The sequence below is a fragment of the Vitis vinifera genome, chromosome 10, assembly GCF_030704535.1.
Source record: "Vitis vinifera cultivar Pinot Noir 40024 chromosome 10, ASM3070453v1".
Lineage (NCBI taxonomy): Eukaryota > Viridiplantae > Streptophyta > Magnoliopsida > Vitales > Vitaceae > Vitis > Vitis vinifera.
The window spans coordinates 21,993,941-22,014,410 of record NC_081814.1 but is presented as its reverse complement, the minus strand read 5'-3'; positions in this window follow the sequence as shown (position 1 = coordinate 22,014,410).

Genomic DNA, 20,470 nt, shown 5'->3' with positions numbered 1-20,470 from the left:
CCCGATCCACTGGACCGGCGCGACTCGCTTTTAAAAGAAAAGAAAGAAGGAAAAGTTTGTGTTTTCCAGTTTTGAAAAACCCGCCCTCGGTGAGGAACGGTGTTGTTTGGAGTCGCCACTTACTTTTTATTTTTGTTTTTAAAATGGGGAAAATTAAGTAAGAACAAAAACCCCTAATGACCCCAGTATGGAAAAAACGGTCTACGAAAACTAGATTCTGGGTCCGGGGATCAGGTTACCCATTGGGAAGGTACCTCATGCGAGGTAGCACCCTTCTAGGCCCGAAACTCGGTTTCTACTAATGAATTGGGTATGTGGGAGCATATGGGTCAAAGATGAAACCCTAGGCTAAATAGATGTCATGAATCACACAATCCTAGTTGGTATTTGGCATGCATATGAATTCAACCAACCAAAATAATGGGTGCGTACCTGTGGTCCCTAGCCAAGCGCTGCATAAAAGGTCGATAAACACATAACAAACATTCAAGATTAAGCACCATGCATGCATATGATTCAACAATCAAAACCAACGATGCGTACCTGTAGTCCCTAGCCATGTGCTACAGCAGAGGGTGAGTCAGTCACGCAACATGTATTCAAAATCAAGCATCAAATCTTGTGCCAAAAAGGAAGATAGCTGGTTGAAATAAGGTAAGGGACTCCCCAAATGTCATACAAATCGAACTAGACTCATCTAGACCACACCACCCATAACTTCAAAATTGCCGATACTAACTAAAATCAAACACTAACTTAAACCTTCAAGATGGCTCACAAGTGCCCTATAGCAAATGGGTTTGAGCCCCAATGGATAAGGGCTCAAAAAATTCCAAAATCGAGGGCTACCTAAAGTCCTCCAGCAGAACAGGTTGAACTAGTTCTCAACTGGTACAACCTATTGAGAAGAATTCCCAAATTTTTCTAGAAAACTCGTAAATGAGTGAGGATTCAAACAAAAGAATTAACACTCAATCCTGAGCCCAGACAAGTGAGAACCAAACAAAGCCCGATCAGGTGCTTCTCATGACTGATAGAGTTAGCCGGCCATGGTGCTGAACCGGTTGAACCAGTTTCCAACTGGTCCATCCGGTTGATAAAAAATCCTAAATTTGGTCAGAAAGTTCCTAAATGAATAAGGAAGCAAACAAAAGAAACGGTTCTCAATTCCGAGCCCGGATGAGTGAGAACCAGATAAAGAAATGCAGGTGTTCCTCATGGCTAACAGAGGCAGCCAGCTATGGTGCTGAACCGGTTGAACCGGTTCCTAACTGGTTCAGCTTGTTGAAAAAAAATCCCAAATTCAGTCAAAAATTTCCTAAGTGATTAAGGAAGCAAACAAAAGAAACGGTTCTCAATTCCGAGCCTGGATGAGTGAGAACCAGACAAAGAAAGGTAGGTGTTCCTCATGGCTGACAGAGGCAGCCAGTTATGGTGCTGAACCGGTTGAATCGGTTCCCAACTGATACAGTCGGTTGATAAAAAATCCCAAATTTGGTCAGAAAGTTTTTAAATGATGGTGCTGAACCAGTTAGGAACCGGTTCAGCTTGTTGAAAAAAAATCCCAAATTCAGTCAAAAATTTCCTAAGTGATTAAGGAAGCAAACAAAAGAAACGGTTCTCAATTCTGAGCCTGGATGAGTGAGAACCAGACAAAGAAAGGCAGGTGTTCCTCATGGCTGACAGAGGCAGCCAATTATGGTGCTGAACCGGTTGAATCGGTTCCCAACTGATACAGCCGGTTGATAAAAAATTCCAAATTTGGTCAGAAAGTTTTTAAATGATTAAGAAAGCAAACGAAAGAAACGGTTCTCAATTCTGAGCTCGGATGAGTGAGAACCGGACAAAGAAAGGCAGGTGTTCCTCATGGCTGACAGAGGCAGCCAGCTATTGTGCTGAACCGGTTGAACCGGTTGATAAAAAATCCCAAATTCGGTCAGAAAGTTCCTAAACCATTCATAACCAATCAACAACAATCATGTGTGGCCTTTATTATCCACACCCAAGCAATACAATCTTCATATCAAAGGGAGAAAAAGCATATGAAGACGAGGAAGATAAACTGTAAGTAAAGAAAATTCAGCATGCTTACCTCAGAATCTCCACCAAATATGATCCATGTATGCCGATGATGACTTCAAAAACTGAGATGCTGTCACTCTCCTCTTAAAAAAAAACCACAGTGCTGAAGCTTTCCCCCACGCTCTCAACTCAGAAGATGCTACTGACCTTTTGTTTTTCTCACCAGTAAAATTTCCCCTCTCCAAAATGTCCCCTCTTGTCCTTTGCTCTCCTATCCTCTCACCTTTTATACTCATACCCCTCTTAGAATTTGAGCCTCCTGGGTTCCTTCCCCTTCAGCACTAAAATCCCCTTCATCAGCATGGGAACCACACCCCTCATTACTTCTCTTAAACTTACGAGGTCAGCTCACTCCCTTCAGTTTTCAGCTTGTTTCACCACCAAGAATCCATATGGATTCGTGGTGGGCTGAAAGGAACCCAAAACAAGGCCTAAAATGGACCCATGACATTACCTAAAACCGATCTGGAGCTTATGGGCCTGAGCTATGCAGGATTTGGGCCCCAAAATTAGTAGAATTAGTGTTTTACCTCAGCTGACTCAATGAACCGGCTGAACCGGCCGAACCGGATGCCAACCGGTCGAACCGATGGCAAAAATTTTTGAAAATTTGACAGAATGTTCCTAGAAGAGTAAGGAATCCATGAAAAAAATGGTGCATCATTCCAAGTTTGGAAGAGGGAGATATGATCAAAACAATTACCAAAAATCAGTGTTCTACACCGGCTGACTCGATGAACCGGCTGAACCGGCTGCCAACCAGCCGACCAGTTGTAAAAAATTTTGAAAATTTTACAGAATGTTCCTGGAAGAATAAGGAATCCATAAAAAGAAACGGTTCTTGATTCTGAGTTTGGATGAGGGAGATACAATCAAAACAAGCCCGAGTGCTCCGAACCTCAACATGCCCCTATAAACTCCATCTAAGCTAAAACATCGGGATGAACCCACTTCCTTCCTATAGCGTGATGTGAACGACTAGGAAAATAGTCATGGTGACCCTAAAAAATGAACCACATATGCACCACAATGGACCACAGACAAACCTACACGAGGCTCGGACACCGACTAAGCCCAAAAGGAGCCCTAGTGGTGCCATATGCGAACGATGGGTGGATGTGACACCTGAAGGATAAATGCCAGTGTCGAGGGACATGATGCAACTTATGGTAGCTTAGCTTTAAAGGCGCATCAACAAAATTTATACCTTAAATACTATTACTAAAGTAGCCAAGCTACTATAGCATAGTGGTTCTAGGATCGTTCACTGAGAAGGGTTTTCGCAAACACTAGTGATATTCAAATTAGGAAAATAGGTGATTTTCTTATGGATGTTAGCTTTAAAAGAAAATGTAAATGTTTTAGAAAGATTTAAACTAATCTAAGCTAACATTAAAGACTAAAATGAAAGGGTGTAAAAACAAGTTTCTCAAAGATAGGATAGCTATGCTCTGGCTCTTATGCAAATTGGAAATCTCAGGATAGGCTCCTTGCGTTGGGGTTGCAACTATGGTGATGCTTGCTTCCCGAACCGGTATGGATTTAGCAAATCAAGTTTTAATCCTTTAAAATGGCAAAACAGATGGTTGTGAATTTCATCAATGGTTATTCACCTTAGACTTCCTTTGAATGGCTCATAAGAGATAACTAATGGTCTAAAGCCAAAAGCTTACCACATATTGGCAACTCAAAGTCATTCCAGGTGATAAACTCACCTTTCAATGGCCATTGAAATTGGTTCTAACGGATTAATGCAAAACTTGGAATTGAAAACCTCACCTTCCAATAGCTTGTAGGAGATAACTAATGGATAGAAATCCAAAAGCTTGTCAAGTATTGGCCGTTGGAAGTTGATTACTACTCAAAAAGTGCTATTTGATAGCTTGTAATTAACTCTTTTAAACACTTTTGAGTAGTAGTTATTGCCTTTTAACCCAATTAACATATTAAGGACCCTTGCAATCATTTCTAATCAAATTGTGTTAAGTTTTGGTGTTTTGATAGCTTTTTGATCACCAAAGCAATCCGAGATTGAGGAGAGTTATTTGGAATCCTTGGCAAAGCAATGGAAAGCTCAAAAACATGAAGAACTGAAGCTTTGAAGTCCTTTGCCATAAGCAAATCCGGAATGCAAGGAGGGGAAGCAAAGAGAAATCTGCCATGAAGCATTCTTGATGACAGTCATGTCAGCCACTTTTGGAGCACTTTCTAAAGTCCAATTGATGTATGCTATATGTCGTCTCGAAACTCAGGAAGTCAAAAATCCAATGCTTCAAACGGTGCACAATTCGGAGTTGAAATATAGGAGTTACAGCCATTGCAAGTCGATCACTCCAAGCTGAAGGAAGAATTTTGCACAGCGTTGCGAAATCACCCTTTTGTTGCGAAATGATTTCGCAGCCTTTTTGCACAGTGCTGTGGATTTCCTCTTGAAGTTTCCCGATAATTGTGACATGTTGGAAGCTGAACACCGCAAGCTGAAAGCCAACTTCGCAGCGCTGCGAAATCAGCCATTTGCTACGAAGTGATTTCGCAGCCCTTTTTGTGCATCTGCGAAATCTCGCAGACCTTGTTTTCACCTGCGAAATGGTCCTTAGTGCTTCCCGATATTTGCGACCAACACTTTGAGATATTTTTCTTCAGATTTTTGTTGTCTAAATCTCCATTTTCTCCTTGTAACCCACCAATTATAGGATTCCTTAGTTATTAAGTTTGGAAAAGGGGTGAATAACCTCAGATATTTTGTTTTGTAATTTTCTTTATATATAGCTCTCGAGAGCTTGTTCTCAGGGCATCAGGTAATCCAACGGGATATAGATATATAAATATATAGAATATACAAAGCCTTGCTCTGTTTTTCCTTCTCTTTCATTTTCATTTTCTTTTTATTTCTAGCCAACCAAACTCTGAGGATTTTTCCTCAGAGGATGAGAGGCTAGGCTCTTTGTCTCTTGGAGTGAAGAAAGCCGGGTAAGTTTCCACATGCATAATTTGGAAGTTTTCTTGTTTTAGTTTTTAATGAAGAGAAAGTGTAACCCGTTAATGGTTTTTATCTTTTTAGTTAACTTAAAACGCCTTGAAGTCACTTGGGCCAACACTTGGTAAGGCAAGTGATCTCCGTCCATGGAGATTCACTAGTTTATCTCTTGCGAGCCTTTGGGAGGTGACTTGAAGGTAGGATTTTCTAGAATAGCCAACACTTGGTAAGCTTTTGGACTCCAAGGAGACATCCATTATTTATCTCTTGCGAGCTTTTGACAGGTAATCCAAGGTTAAAGATCACCTTGAATGGCAAGTGCTAGGTGAGAGATATGAGCCATTGCAAGATGCATCAGTGAGAGGGATTTAGTGTTTGAACCCATTAATGGGAAGCATCTGTACAACACCGGGTGGAGAAGGAACTATATGTTAATTCTCTAATACGAGGAAAAGAAACAAGTGACCGGAACTTTCCCTTTTTGTATGAGGAATCTGAGCCTAGTGATCTGAAACTCCAAGAAACATCTTTCTTTGTAAGTAAAATCAATTACTATTTTTGGTTAGTTTAAAACCAAACCTTTTTCATTCAAACATCTTTATGTTTTCTTTTAAAGCTAACCTTGAAATGAAAAGGCTCCAATTCATCTTTGAATTAATATCAATTGTGAAGTGAAAACCCATCCCAGTGAACGATCCTAGAGCCACTATGCTATAGTAGCTTTGTCTTTGCTACCCTAGTTCATGGTGTAATAGGTTATAAATTTTGTTGATTACTCCCTCAATCAAGGAGCACCAGCTGGACATGAATCAGCTGAGACACCAATTGGGCACGAATCAGAAGTTGTCCAAAGGAAATAAAAACCAAACTTTGCATTAATGAGCCATTAATGAAAAATGACTACCTTACCTTCCAGGTGCGAGAAATTTCCATGGGATTGCATCCAAGCCATCACATAACATCCATACTTTGAGAAACTAAAAGTTTTAGCCAATCATCCTTTGAGGAAAAATCCTCAGAGGTTGTTTGGCTACTAAGAAAATAAAAATGGGGAAGACAGGAGAAGAGAGAAAAACAGAGCTTTATATATTTCTAAGTTAATGTACAGAGGATCGATCCCCCAATTATCCAATCTCTTTTGGAGGCGTTGTGCACCTCTATATATAGCAAAATTACAAGATGAAGCCTTATGTCGGCTGAATACAAGGTTACAAAAGGAATTTACACAAGAAAATATCAAGCTAAAAATATCTGGGAAGTCGGTGGTGCGTGCGTGGAGAAACAGAGGAAATTTAAGGTAAAATGCACCTTGCGAAATTTTGGCAAGGTAAAAGTTACCTTGCGAATTTTGGCAAGGTACTTTGCCTTGCCTTGCGAAATGGCTATCCCTTTGTTTGTGCTTGTGCTTCCACTTGAAATTCAAGCCTGTAAACTTCCAAAATCCTTGCTTTAACTTGTCCAAGTAGCTCCTCCATCATTTGGCATGCTTGAATTGATTCATAAGCTGATAAAAACATGTAAACTTGCCACAAAATGGTTAAAACCAATTACTAAGGACCTTAATGAATTAATTGGGTTAAATGAATATGATTACTACTCAAAGGTGCTTAAAACCATTATAATTAGGTCTACAAAATAGCACTTTTTGGTAGTAATCACACCCCCCAACCGACTCATTGCTAGTCCCTTAGCAATGGAGGAGATAAAAACTAAGTAAACTATAATAATATACATAAAATGGATCATGCAAATCACTCCAAAAAATGATATGAGTGGCATGATGGACATCCATGGATCAATAAAGATGTGAAACTCAACCTATAATAAGAGTTGTCGAAGCATTCACTTGATCATAGAGTACAAAGAATGGATATTATGCAAGTTTAAGCATCAAAAGAATTTCCACTCTCAAAAGATCCAAATCAAATTCTTCCACTAAAAGCTAAGTGTTAATGTGATTAGCTTCCGAGTATAGTATGGATAACTATCATCTCCCCCCAACCTAAGTCTTTCTTTAAGCTTAGCAAAATTAACCATCTCTTGATAGGCTAGGAACACACCTCTTATTCACAATTCTTTTCACTTACTAAACTTAACCAATTCACCCATGTAACAAGCAGAGGATCGGTGATTCCCAACCAATAAAGGCTTAGGGCACCAGGCTTTAAAGGCTTTCGCCACCCCTTCGGACCATGCTCAGGTTTCAAGGCAAGCAAAGAAGTTTATTCTATATATATATATTTTTTTTCTTTTTCTTTTTTCTATTTTTTCAAAGACTCATTGGTCTTTATGAGGTGTCCCAACACTATTAAAGAGAGGTTAAAGGTGTCAAATTATGATTTCTCAAGCTTAGAGGGTGAGATAGTTTCACATCTTATAACCGGAATCTAATGTATGTGTGTGCGAATAGCTTAAGGTGGAAGAGATAAGTTTGCATGCAATGGGAGTTTCAACAATTCATCAACTTTTAGAAGAGCATAATACAAACTCTAAGACTCATGTAATCAAGTTGAAATTCGACTTCTCTCATTTAATTTTGAGAGTTAATCCTTAATATCCATGCAGTTTAAAGCAAAAATTTTAAAAATTTAAACAAAAAGTAACTAAGTATGATAAAAATTTAAACTAATACTTACTTCCTCATCTCTCCCCCCAACCGAGATGAACATTGTCCTCAATGTTTGAATCGAAAATAAGGAGGAAGGAAGTGGTACCTCATGTGATGTGGACTTGGAGTTGAGAAGGTTGAACCACCTGTTTCAAAATTCAAAAATTGAATGAGAGAGGAATTTATACTAAATATTTACAAAAATGATGAGTGGGCCCCATTTTGAGCAGCTGAGGACAAGGATCAAAGGGTCCATGCCATGATGGTATACTCATATAAGTTGCAATGACATTTGAATGTAGCTTGCAGGGGTGTTAAAATTGGAGATTTTTGGCTAAAATAGGGGAAAACAAAAGGAGGTAGTGAATAGTGAGTGCCAAAATTGGCATAGTCACTGTTCACCTCCTTTGAAGCCCAACTGTGTGTTTTCCAAGTTTTTGGAAAAAATTCAAAAATGGTTTTTTTTTTTTTTTTTTTAAGGTATGGTTAGGCTCTAAAGAAGATTCCTAAGGTGTTTGGGTAGTTTTTAAATGATGAAAAACAAAATTAAATGATGGAAAATGAAAATAAAGTGGACGGTCATGCATGGAATGGTTTGAAATTCGATTTTTAAAAAGTTTTGGATGGATGGGATTTCTAAAATTGGGTTCCTAAGGCTTAGAATGGATGAAGGGAAGGTTTCTAATGGGAGAAAACTAGAAAATTGGTGAAGGGTGGAGAATTAAGAATGGTGGTGTGCGGCTATATTTGATGCGACTATGGAGGTTGTGGAAGAAGGTGAATAGTATTTTTGGCTTAGAATGGTGTTTGTTTTTGGAAGAAATTGGGTTTGGATTTGAAAACAAAAGGTTTAGAAATGCATTCATGAATTTTTAAACTTGGAAAAACATGGAATTCAAGAAAAAGGCCTTCCCGAGAGCTTTGTTTTTAGAAATTAGCTTGAAAATCATTTCGCACTAGTAATTGAGGTGCGAAGATAGCATCCCAGGAGGCTTGGCTTTCCAAAATGTATAGAAATTCCTTTTCGCACCATGCACTGTCACTGTGCGAAAAATTCGCACTGAGTGTGTTCATGGTGCGAAATTCCACTGAGAGCTTTGCTTATGCATTTTGGCTCCCCTATTTCCTCTGTTTCACCTCCATTTTGATTTTTTCAAGCATCGTACCTGCATGAACACTTCAAAACTCATCTTAAAAACATATTAAAACTAAATTAAAGCTAAGAATTCAAACTAAAACATGCATAAATTTAAAGAAAGCATAGAATTTAAATGAAGCTGATAGCATGTACCCCAAAAAGAAGATGAACTATTTAGCTCATCCTCACTCACACACCCACTTCATGCTGAATTCCCCCTGGATCCCAAACAAAATTGGCATTCTTCCCATTTGGTCTAAGGGAATTCGTTTTTCTTCTCTTCCCTGGAGAAGTGGATGCTTTAAAGGGTTCAGGTAACCCTTTATCATCTTGAACCTTATGATTTTCAATGGAAGGTTGGTCCATAGAGTTGTCATAGCAATCCCCCACAAAAGTGTCGATCTTCAACACTTTCCTTGATCTTTTTGCATTGGTTCCTTGAAGGTTATGGTGGGGTTGAGGAGGAAGCTTCCTTTTCCCCCTTGCTATGTCGAGATTGGTGAGTTTCTCAATGGAGTCTTGAACTTTTTCTATCCTTAGTGATAGATCATTATAAACCCCCTCCATTCTTACATTTATTGAACTCTCCAAATTATCAATCTTTTCATTAAGATGAGAGTTGATCTTTTGTTGCTCACCTACAAAGTCCTCCATGACTTTGCTTATCTTCAAAATGGCTTGCTCTAATGAAGATGTACTCATTGATGGTTGAGGTTGAGGTTGGGTTGTAAGGTTGGGATGGTTATTCCAACTTGAGGTGTAGGAGCTTTGGTAACCGCACATGTCTCTCACAGTCGGAATGGTAGGGCACTCCCCTACCGTATGCTCATATGAATCATCTCCATTCAAAGCATACTTACTACCCCATTGGCTTTGTTGAACTTGCCTTTTCCCTAATTCAATCCGATCCCTCGTGGATAGGTATGCGAATTTGTCCTTCGGTTGATGTTGAGAGCTTTGATCTTCATCAGGAATTTCCATTTCTAAAAAAAATGATATTCAACTAAGGCTCTTTTCTTCAACTTGTACCAAGGTTCCCTCTTGGTCTCGAATCCAACAAGGAATGCACAAATTGAAATTAAAAATAAAAAATAAAAGAAAAGAGAATAAAAAATTTAACTAAATAAAAACTAAACTAAAAAAAAAATTATAAGAAAACTCACCAAACTTGTGATGAAGATCACAAGTTACCCTTAATGGTTGCTTCACTGTGCTTGTGACACCTTTCTCGGCAACGGCGCCATTTGATGCGACTTATGGTAGCTTAGCTTTAAAGGCGTATCAACAAAATTTATACCTTAAATACTATTACTAAAGTAGCCAAGCTACTATAGCATAGTGGTTCTAGGATCGTTCACTGAGAAGGGTTTTCGCAAACACTAGTGATATTCAAATTAGGAAAATAGGTGATTTTCTTATGGATGTTAGCTTTAAAAGAAGATGTAAATGTTTTAGAAAGATTTAAACTAATCTAAGCTAACATTAAAGACTAAAATGAAAGGGTGTAAAAACAAGTTTCTCAAAGATAGGATAGCTATGCTCTGGCTCTTATGCAAATTGGAAATCTCAGGATAGGCTCCTCGCGTTGGGGTTGCAACTATGGTGATGCTTGCTTCCCGAACCGATATGGATTTAGCAAATCAAGTTTTAATCCTTTAAAATGGCAAAACAGATGGTAGTGAATTTCATCAATGGTTATTCACCTTAGACTTCCTTTGAATGGCTCGTAAGAGATAACTAATGGTCTAAAGCCAAAAGCTTACCAAATATTGGCAACTCAAAGTCATTCCAGGTGATAAACTCACCTTTCAATGGCCATTGAAATTGGTTCTAACGGATTAATGCAAAACTTGGAATTGAAAACCTCACCTTCCAATAGCTCGTAGGAGATAACTAATGGATAGAAATCCAAAAGCTTATCAAGTATTGGCCGTTGGAAGTTGTCCAAAGGAAATAAAAACCAAACTTTGTATTAATGAACCATTAATGAAAAATGACTACCTTACCTTCCAGGTGCGAGAAATTTCCATGGGATTGCATCCAAGCCATCACATAACATCCATACTTTGAGAAACTAAAAGTTTTAGCCAATCATCCTCTGAGGAAAAATCCTCAGAGGCTGTTTGGCTACTAAGAAAATAAAAATGGGGAAGACAGAAGAAGAGAGAAAAACAGAGCTTTATATATTTCTAAGTTAATGTACAGAGGATCGATCCCCCAATTATCCAATCTCTTTTGGAGGCGTTGTGCACCTTTATATATAGCAAAATTATAAGATAAAGCCTTATGTCGGCTGAATACAAGGTTACAAAAGGAATTTACATGAGAAAATATCAAGCTAAAAATATCTGGGAAGTCAGTGGTGCGTGCGTGGAGAAACAGAGGAAATTTGGCAAGGTAAAATGCACCTTGTGAAATTTTAGCAAGGTAAAATGCACCTTGCGAAATTTTTGCAAGGTAAAATGCACCTTGCGAAATTTTAGAGGCGTTTGGCTATTAAGAAAATAAAAATGGGGAAGACAGAGGAAATTTTGCAAGGTTACAAAAGGAATTTACACGAGAAAATATCAAGCTAAAAATATCTGGGAAGTCGGTGGTGCGTGCGTGGAGAAACAGAGGAAATTTGGCAAGGTAAAAGGTTACTTGCGAAATTTTGGCAAGGTAAAAGGTTACCTTGCGAAATTTTCGCAAGGTGAATTACTCATGATGCGAAGTGCCATATTTTCGTATCATGAGTAAATTCACCTAGCCAAATTTGGCAAGGTGCATTTTCACCTTGCGAAAATTGCATTTTGGCAAGGTACTTTGCCTTGCCTTGCAAAATGGCTATCCCTTTGTTTGTGCTCGTGTTTCCACTTGAAATTCAAGCCTGTAAACTTCCAAAATCCTTGCTTTAACTTGTCCAAGTAGCTCCTCCATCATTTGGCATGCTTGAATTGATTCATAAGCTGATAAAAACATGTAAATTTGCCATAAAATGGTTAAAACCAATTACTAAGGACCTTAATGAATTAATTGGGTTAAATGAATATGATTACTACTCAAAGGTGCTTAAAAGAATTATAATTAGGTCTACAAAATAGCACTTTTTGGTAGTAATCAGCACCTAGAACCCAAGGTCACTCCCTAGAGTCAGTTATGTTAACCACATCCCAGAGTAGTTCATAGCAACTAAAGCCTTGAGCTCACAACCCAAAGTGGCACATGTCATCGAAAACCCTGAGTTGTTCATAGCATCTAAAGTGTTAAGCTCCTGACCTGGGCTCATTCATGTCGACCATTGCCCAGAGCTGCTTATAGCATATAAAGCCTTGACCTGACGAGTTAAAGTCGTTCATGTAAACCACTACCCTGAGTTGTTCATAACATCTAGGGCCTTGAACTCACGAAACAAAATTGTTCATGTCAACCATAGCCCAACATTGTTTATATCATCTAGACCCATGAGCTCACGACCTAGAGTAGCCCATGTTATGCACAACCCTGAGCTATTCATAGCATCTAGAGCCTTGACCTCACGACCCAGAGTCATTCATGTCAAACACGACCCTAAGCTATTTATAGTATCTAGAGCCTTAAGCTCACAACCCATAGTCTTTTATGTTATTGACAACCATGAGCTATTAATAGCATTTAGAGCCCTAAGCTCACAACTCGGAGTCGTTTATGTCAACCGTAGCCCAGGGCTGTTCATAAAATTTTGAGTCTTGAGCTCATGAATCAGAGTAGCTAGAGCTCACGAATTAGGTTATCCATATCCTTGAGCCATTCTTTGCATCTAGAGTCCTCATTTCATGACCTGGAGTTGTTCATGTCAACCACAGCTTGAAGCTATTCATAGCATCTAAATCCCTGACCTCATGACCTAAAGTCTTTCGTGTCATCAATAGCCCTGACCTGTTCATAGCTTTTAGAGACCTGAGCTCATGACATAGAGTCGTTCATGTCAACCATAACCTAAAGTTGTTCATTGCATCTAGAACCCTAAGCTCATGACCCAGAGTAGCCTGTGTTATCCATAACCTTCATCTGTTTATAGAAACTAATCCCTTGAGCTCACGACCAAGAGTAGTTCATGTCAACCACAACTCTGAGTTGTTCATAGTATCTAGAGCCTTAAGCTCATGACCCATAATCTTTCATGTCATCAACAATCCTGAGTTCTTCATAGCATCAAGAGTATTGAGCTCATGACCTAGAGTCATTCATTTCAACCACAACCTAGAGTTGTTCATAACCTCTTAAGCTCATAAGCAAGAGAAGCTCATTTCATCCATAACCTTGAGTTATTAATAGCATCTAGAGCCCTGAGTTAACGACCTAGAGTCACTGATGTCAACCACAACCCAGAGCTATTCATAGCATTTAGAGCCTTCAACACAAAACCCAAAACGATTGATGTTATCAACAAACTTGAGTATTATAGCATCTAGAGCCCTCGAGTCTTTCATCTAATGGACAGCCCTAAGTTGTTCACAACATCTAGAGCTTTGAGCTCATGACCCTGAGTCATTCATGTCAATCACAACCCAAAGTTGTTCACAACATTTAAAGCCATGAGTTCACGACCCAAATTAGCTCATGTCATTGACAACCCTGAGTTGTTCACAACATTTAAAGCCTTGAGCTTAGGACCAAGAGTTGTTTATGTCAACCACAGCCCAAAGTTGTTCATATCATCTAGTGCCTTGAGCTCACGAACTAGAGTATCTCATGTCATCCACATCCTTGAGTTGTTAATAGCATCTAGAGCCCTAAGCTCACAACCTAGATTCGTTCATATCAGCCATAACCCAACATTGGTCATAGCATTTAGAGCCCTGAGCTCATGACCCCCGTAGTCATTCATTTCAACCACAGTGTAGAGTTGTTCATAGAATCTATAGCCTTGGCCTAACAACTTAGAGTCATTCATTTCATCCATAACTCTAACTTGTTCATAGCATCTAGAGCCATGAGCACACGACACGAAATCATTCATGTCAACCACAAGCCAATGTTGTTCATAGCATTTAGAGCCTTGAGCTCACAACCAAAAGTATCCTATGATATCCACAACCCTTAGTTGTTCATAGCAACTAGAGCCTTGAGCTAATGATCGAGAGTCATTCATGTAACCCTAAGTTATTCATAGTATTTATAGCGCTGAGCTCATGACCCATAGTCTTTCATGTCATTGAGAACTCTAAGTTGTTCATAGCATCAAGAGCCTTGAGCTCACCACCCGTAGTCGTTGATCTCAAACATAGCCTAAATCTTTTCATAGCATCTAAAGCCTTGAGCTCATGACTTAAAGTATCTCATGTCTTCCACAACCCTGAGCTATTAATAACATCTAAAGCTTGGAGCTCACGACTCAGAGTCATTCATGTTAACCACAACCCAGAGCTATTCATAGCATTTAGAGCCCTAGGCTCAAGACCTAGAGTGGATAATGTCATCCATAACCCTAAGTTATTCATAGCATTTAAAGCTATGAGCTTACAAAGAGTCTTTCATACCAACCACAACCCAGAGTTGTTCATTGCATCTAGGGCCCTGAGCTCATGACCTAGATTCGTTCATGTCATCCACAACTCTGAGTTATTCATAGCATCTAGAGCCCTGAGCTCATGACATAGAGTCATTCATGTCAACCATAGCCCAACATTGTTCATAGCATTTAGAGCCCTGAGCTCACAACCAAGAGTATCCCATAGTATCCACAACTCAGTTGTTCATAGTAACTGGAGCCTTGAGCTCACGATCGAGAGTCGTTCATGTCAACCATAACCCTAAGTTGTTCATAGTATCTACAATGTTGAGATCATGACCCATAGTCTTTCATGTCATTAACAAATCTAAGTTGCTCATAGCATCAAGAGCTCTAAGCTCATGACCTAGAGTAATTCATCTCAACCATAACCGAAATTTGCTCATATCATCTAGAGCCTTGAGCTCATGACTTAGAGTACCTCATGTGTTTGAAAACCCTGAGCTATTAATTGTATCTAGAGCCTAGAGCTCACGACTCAAAGTCATTCATGTCAACCATAACCCAAAGTTGTTCATAACATTTAGAGCCCTGAGCACATGACCTAGAGTGGCTAATGTCATCTATAGCCCTAAGTTCTTCTATCATCTAGAGCCACGAGCTCACAACTCGGAGTCTTTCATGCCAACCATGGCTTAGAGTTATTCATTGCATCTAGGACCTTGAGCCCACAACCTAGATTCGTTCATGTCATCCACAACTTTGAGCTATTAATAGCATGAAAAGCCCTAAGCTCATGACACAAAGTAATTCATGTCAACCACAACCTAACATTGTTCATAGCATTTAGAGCCCTGAGCTCACAACCAAGAGTATCCCATGTTATCCACAACCCTTAGTTGTTCATAGCAACTAGAGCCTTGAGCTAACAATCAAGAGTTGTTCATGTCAACCATAACCTTGAGTTGTTGATATTATCTATAGCGTTGAGCCCATGACCTATAGTCTTTCATGTCATCGATAACTCTAAGTTGTTCATAGTATCAGAGCCCTAAGATCACAACCTGGAGTTGTTCATCCCAACCATAGCCCAAAGTTGTTCATAGCATCTAGAGCCTTGAGCTCATAACCTAGAGTACCCCATGTCTTCCACAATCCTGAGCTATTAATAGCATCTAGAGCCCAGAGCTCATGACTCAGAGTTGTTCATGTCAACCACAACCTAGAGTTGTTCATAGCATTTAGAGCCTTGAGCTCAAGACTTAGAGTGGCTAACGTCATCCATAACCCTGAATTGTTCATAGCATCTATAGCCATGAGGACACAACTAGGAGTCATTCATGCCAACCATAGCTTAGAGTTGTTCATTGCATCTAGGGCCCTCAGCTCATGACCTAGAGTCATTCATGTCATCCACAACTTTGAGTTGTTCATAGAATCTTGTGCCCTAAGCTCACGACCCGGAATCGTTCATGTCAACCATAATGTAAAGTTGTTCATAACATCTAAAGCCCTAAGCTCATGAGCTAGAGTTGTTCATGTCAACCACTACCCAATGTTGTTCATAGCATTTAGATCCGTAAGCTCATGACTCAGAGCAGCCCATGTTATTCACAGCCCATAACTATTCGTAGCAACTAGTGCCTTGACTTCACAACCAAGAGTCGTTCATGTTAACCACAACTCTAAGTTGTTCATAGCATCAAGAGCTCTTAGCTCATGACCCATTGTCTTTCATGTCATCGACTACCCCGAGTTGTTCATAGCATTAAGAGCCCTAAGTTTACGACCTGAAGTTTTTCATGTCAACCACAACTTAGAGTTGTTCATAACACTTAGAGCCCTGAGCTTATGACCCAATGTTGCTCAAGTCAACAACAACCCTGAGCTTTTCATAGCATCTTAGGCTTTAAGCTCACGATCTAAAGTCATTCATGTTGACCACAACCTTAAGTTATGCATGGTATCTAGAGCCCTGAGCTGACGACCTAGAGTAGTACATGTCATCCATAGCCCTAAGTTGTTCATATGATAAAAAGCCTTGAGATGATGACTCGAAGTCGTTCATGTCAACCAAAACCCTGAGTTGTTCATATTATATAGATCCCTAAGCTCACAACCCTAAGTCTTTCATTAAGTTGTTCATACAATCTGGAGCCCTAAGCTCATGACCCAGAGTCTTTCATGTGATTAAAAACCTTGAGTTGTACATAGTATCTAGACCTCTAAGCTCATGAACTAGAGTCATTCATGTGAACCATAACCTAGAGTTGTTGATTGCATCAAGAGCCCTGAGCTCATGACGTAGAGTGCCTCATGTCTTCAAGAGCCCTTAGTTGTTCATAGCATCCAAAGCCCTAAGCTCAAGACCAAAGTCTTTCATATCATTCATGGCTTAAAGCAGTTCATAGCATCTAGACCTTTGAGCTCATGACCTAGAATCATTCATGTCATCCACAGCCTTGAGTTGTTCACAGCATTTAGAGGATTAAGCTCACGACCTGTCATCCACAGCCTTGAGTTAGTCATAGCATCTAGAGCCCTGAGCTCACGACCTAGAGTCGTTCATGTCAACCACAACCGTAAGTTGTTAATAGCATCTTGAGCCTTATGCTCATGACCCATAGTCATTCATGTCAACCACAACCCAATGTTGTTCACAAGATTCAGAGTCATGAGCTCACGACCTAGAGTAGCCCATGTTATCCACAACCATGAGTTGTTCTTAGCATCTAAAGCCCTGAGCTCATGACCCGGGGTTATTCATGTCAACCATAGCCTAGAGTTGTTCATAGCATCTAGAGCCCTATTGTCATAAGCTAGAGTGGTTCATTTGATCAACAACCCTGAGTTGTTCGTAGCATATAGAACCCTGAGCTCCCAACCTATAAAAGCTCATGTCTTTGATCGCTCTGAGTTGTTCATAGTATCTAAAGCCCTAAGCTAATGACCCAATGTTGTTCAAGTCAACAACATCCTTGAGATGTTCATAATATTTATAGCCTTGAGCTCACGATCTTGAGTAGTACATGTAATCCATAACCTTGAGTTTTTCATAGCATCTAGACCCCTAAGCTAAAGACTCGAAATCTTTCATGGCATCGATAACCATTAGCTGTTCATAACATCTAAGGCGCTCAACTCACGATTCGGAGTCATTTATGTGAACCATAACCCTGAACTTTGCATAGTATCTAAAGCCTTGACTTCATGACCCAAAGTCAATCATGTCAACCATACCCTAGAGTTGTCCGTAGCACCTAGATCCCTGAGCTCACAACCCAAAGTAGCTTATGTCATTCGCGACCCTGAGCTATTCATAGCATCTCAAGCCCTGAGCTCATGACCCAAAGTCATTTATGTCAACCATAGCCTTGAGTTGTTCATAGTATCTAGTGCTTTGAGCTCACGACTCTAAGTTGTTCATGTCATCCACAACCCTAAGTTGTTCATAGCATCTAGAACCTTTAGCTCAGGACCCATAGTCTTTGGTGTCATTGACAACCTGAGTTGTATATAGTATCTACAGCCCTAAGCTCACAACTCAAAGTCGTTCATGTCCACCATAGCCTAGGGTTGTTCATTGCATCTAAAGCCCTAAGCTCATGACCCAAAGTAGCTCGTGTCATCCACAACCCTGAGTTGTTCATATCATTTAAAGCCTTGTGATCATGGCTGATTACTGCTTAAAAAGTGCACTTTTATAGCTTGAAATTAATTGTTTTAAACACTTTTGAGTAGTAGTTAATACCTTTTAACTCAATTGGCACATTAAGGACCCTTGCAAGTGTTACTAATCAGTTTTTGGCAAGTTTTGGTGTTTTTGGTAACTTTTTTATCATTAAAACAACCCAAGAATGAGGGAGAACTTTGTGTAGTCCATGGCAAAGCAAGTTGAAGTTCAATTACATGATGAATCCAAGATTTGGAGCTTCACAGCCCTTTTCCAAATCAATTAAAGATGCAAGGAAGAAAAACAAGGAGAGAAATCCAATACGAAGCAATTTCACATGGCTATGCGAAATCTTCGCATGCTATGCGAAATTCAAGAGGAGAGCATCTGTAGGAAAACTTTAGAGTAGTTCCTAGAGTCCATTGTATACATACTATATATCATTTCGAAGCTCGGGAAGTTAGGAGTCTAACTCTTTAAACGGTGTGCAAATCGAAGCTGAAATGAAGAAGTTATGGCCATTTGAAGACAGTCGTACCAAGCTAGAGGGTCATTTCACACCCTGTGTGAAATTTCGCAAGCATTGTGAAGCCACAAGCTGTAGCAACTTAAGGAATTTCACACACCATGCGAAACTTAGCATGGTATGCGAAATATTCCTGCACACCGACTCAATTAGATTTTTATCTTGAGATATTTTGTGTAATTTCCTATTTTCTCCTTACAATCAGCTAAATATATTTTTGGATATTTAGGATATCTAAAGGGAGGTTAAAAATATCTCTCTAGATATTTCTTAGAAAATATCTTTTGTATACATCTTAGAAGAAATTCCAGAGAAATGATCACTTGTAAATTCTTTTAGTAAGAAATATACAGAGATTTTATTTTATTTCTAGCCAAACAACCTTTGAAGATGTTTTCCCAAAGGATGAGTGGCTAGGCTTTTTTTTTCTTGGACTAAAGGAAGCTAGGTAAGGGATTCAAATACAAAAGTGGAAGTTTATCCTGTTTCGGTTTTAAATGAAGAAAAGTTGTGACCCGTCAATGGTTTTTATTTTTATAGTTAACCTAAAATCCATTATAATCACCTGGGCCAACACTTGGTAAGCTTTTCAGACTCCATCCATTATCTATCTCTTACGAGCCTCTCGAAGGTGGTTTAAAGGTAGGATTAACTAGAATAGTTGATTACTACTCAAAAAGTGTTATTTATAGCTTGTAATTAACTCTTTTAATCACTTTTGAGTAGTAGTTATTACCTTTTAACTCTATTAGCATATTAAGTACCTTTGCAATCGTTTCTAATCAAAATTGTTGAAGTTTTGGTGTTTTTTATAGTATTTTGATCACCAAAGCAATCCAAGATTGAGGAGAGTTCAATGGAATCCATGGCAAAGCAATTGGAAGCTCATTTTTATTAAGAACCTAAGCTTTGAAGCTTTATAATCCTTTGCCATAAGCAAGTCACGAATGCAAGGAGGGAAAGCAAAGAGACAAAATTTAACATGAAGAATTCAAGAGGACAGCAATTGTTGGACACTTTTGGAGTACTTGCTGGAGTTCATTTCATGCATACTATATGTCGTTTCGAAGCTCGGGAAGTCTGAAATCTAATGCTTCAAATGGTGCACGAATTGAAGCTGAAATGAAGAAGTTATAGCCATTGGAAGCCAATCACACCAAGCTGAAGGTTAATTTCGCAGGCTGCGAAATCACAAGAGGATGGCTACGAAATCAGCCTTTGGTTGCGAAATGGAGACCTTTAGCTTGCGAAATTTCACAGCCCAACTTGCATGCCTGCAAAATCCTTTTAAGTGCTTCCAGATATTTGTGACCGACACTTTTAGATTTTTTTCTTCAGATATTTGATGTTTAAATCCCCATTTTCTCATTATAATCCACCAATCATAGGATTCCTTAGTTAATAAGCAAGAACAAAGGGTGAATAACCTCATTTATGTTGTTTGTAATTTTCATTATATGGAGATCTCAGGAGCTTGTTCTCAGAGATGACTTTTGTATAGTTTTGAAGGAAGTAAAATACAGAGCTTTGCTCTCCTTACCTTCTCGTTTTGATTGTATTTTTCTTACTAGCCAAACAAGTTCTGAGGATGTTTCCTTAGAGAATGAGTGGCTAGACTTTTTGTCTCTTAGAGTTAAGGTAGTTGGGTAAGGTGCCGAGTGCAAGAACTGGTAGTTTTGTTGTTTCAGCTATTAATGAAGAGAAAGTGTGACCCGTTAATGGTTTCTATGTTTTTAGTTAACTTAAAACGCCTTTAAATCACCTGGGCCAACACTTGATAAGGCAAGTGATCTCTGTCTACTAAGATGCACTAGTTTATCTCTTGCGAGCCTTTGGGAGGTGACTTGAAGGTAGGATTTTCTAGAATTGCCAACACTTGGTAAGCTTTTGGACTCTAAGGAGACATCCATTAGTTATCTCTTGCGAGCTTGAGAAGGGAAATCCAAGGTTAAGGATCACCTTGAATGGCAAATGCTAGGTGAGAGGCACGAGC